Source organism: Dendrobates tinctorius, unplaced genomic scaffold, assembly GCF_039654945.1.
Source record: "Dendrobates tinctorius isolate UK_male_01 unplaced genomic scaffold, ASM3965494v1 ptg000062l, whole genome shotgun sequence".
NCBI classification, from domain to species: Eukaryota; Metazoa; Chordata; class Amphibia; order Anura; family Dendrobatidae; genus Dendrobates; species Dendrobates tinctorius.
In genome coordinates this window covers 12,310,521-12,312,628 of record NW_027361730.1, presented here as the reverse complement: position 1 = coordinate 12,312,628, position 2,108 = coordinate 12,310,521, and the positions used below count along the sequence as shown (strand labels likewise).

The window sequence follows — 2,108 nt, the reverse complement described above, 5'->3', positions numbered from 1 at the left end:
ATTTTGATGTGGAGTGTACTCATTTTTGCATCAATTAAGCTGAGTAAAACTGAATATTTTGTAATGAAAGTTCTTATATTAACCTTACTTTCATGTTATGGGTTAAAAATATTCTTTGAAACTCTTGTCAAACTTTAGCAAATTTTTCTTCTATACAGTGAGATATTGATTAAAGTCTTACTTTTCATAGGAGGTGTACTCATTTATGCTGTACACTGTATATATACATATGTGCCTGGACACATACACAATTCTGATAAACCTCACAGCGCTTGTACCATTGTGACATCATCAGCTCTATGACATCATCAGCTCTATGACATCATAGAAGCAAGAGACTATTAGAATGCAAGGAACTGGCAGACTGGTCATTTTCTCTCTCTGCATTCTGCTAGAAGAAGGCTACTGCTTTACTAAGCAAATTATATCCAAAACCCCTACCCCGTTCCTGCTTCCCTATCCTTACAATGAATAGCCCAGGCCTGGCTGTTCTGCCTTGTCTCTCGGTAGCATGGAACATCATTGGTGTGATTATCACCTGCACCATGACCATCACTGAAGGTCATTATTTGACACCGTATATCAGCATTAGGTAAGAGATATTAGACATAATTGGGGGATAAAGATCTACATTACAATAACTTAAGAATGATAATTAATAATATCTAGTATAAACTTGTGTTACTGGGAGCTCCACTAATGTTATATATGGGTTTTATTTCTCCTCAGTGACACTGGAGCAGAGTTCCCAGAGTCCATAGTGATGACGGTTGTGTCCACAGTCTCTGCACTACTAGGTAAGTGCCGTATATCTGGAGGTTATTAATTATTATATATTACCATTTCTTAGTGTTATCTGTCTGTGGGAAAGCTGAAACCCACATGACAGTTCTAACAGTTTGTCACCCAGCTTTCCCAAGATCTGCCTAGTTGTACAGTGCTACAGCCTCTGTACATGGCACTAGTATTATTCTACGTCTATATGTCATTATTGCGTGTAGTCAATTAACCATAATTCTGTGTTTCAGATGCCGCTATCATGTACGTGATGTACCGACTGTATGTGATCAGAACGGCCAAGAGAACACGAACTGGAGACATCGTACAGAAAGTTCTGCTGGCAGTCGGGTGGTTGTCCTGTGTGGGAAGCATAATATCCACATATTTACAGGTCTGTGATACAGTGTTAGTCTGGAGCCTATACTGGGGTGTACAGATGCCTGACCTCAGATGGTCACCTATGGAGCCCGCGTGTCTAAGCAGAGGTCACGGCGGGGGGCTGGATGTTATACACCGGGGCAATGGGACTGAAGGAAAAAAACTGAACTCAATGATTAAGATGTGGGGCCCATTATTTTCCTCCATACAGTGCATTGGGTGATATACAATAATTGCAGGGGGGGGATATGTGCACTATTAGATATCTCATCTGTCTCATTCTCTGCTTTCCTCTAGGACTTTACTGTGGGTGATTATATCAACATTGTAGTGTTATTATGTTCAGCGCTCCACACTATATTCCTGACAGATCTGCCGGCTGCGGAATCCAAGAACGGACAATGTATTGTTATCACTTGGATGATACTGTCCGTCCTCCAGTTTCTGGCCTTCATGAGCAGTATCCTTTACAAGTCACTATCTTATATTATAGGATTAAAGGGAATCTCCAGTAACAGCCCAACAAATGCCCCCACAATATAACAGAGCCCCTTGTGGGTCCTTACACTACAATGGTGCCCCCTTAGTTGGGATTGAATGTTATGCAGCAACTTTATCCCTACTGTCTGGTAGGGTTTAGGCTTAGAGTAAATGGTAGCACATGAGAGTGAATGGTGGTGTAGGGAGCCGGCATTCACTGCCCATCATAGTACTCAACAGAATCTGCATCCTGAGCCAGGACAACAGATTAGAAGTGGACACTGGGGCGAGAATCAGGGGAGGCTTGCAGTTTCTGTAGAGGTTACTCTATAAACGATATACTCGGAGGTATTTAGTGCCAGGACTAGTCCTCTATGTAGGTCACATTACGGCTTCCACAGTCCTCAGGGCAGTTGTGATCAAAAAGTATCTATTACAGATCACCCATTTTTCCAGCGTCAGGTTATTTT

At 41.9% G+C, this 2,108-nt stretch overlaps 1 long non-coding RNA gene across 1 annotated transcript; it reads left to right on the top strand.

Annotated features, from left to right (window-relative positions):
- Positions 1 to 727: 727 nt before the first annotated feature.
- On the top strand, positions 728 to 1,601 carry LOC141093132 (uncharacterized). The gene is made up of 3 exons (XR_012232989.1): positions 728 to 797; positions 1,029 to 1,171; positions 1,456 to 1,601. It is a non-coding gene; the product is annotated as an uncharacterized lncRNA (long non-coding RNA).
- The last annotated feature ends 507 nt before the right edge of the window (positions 1,602 to 2,108 follow it).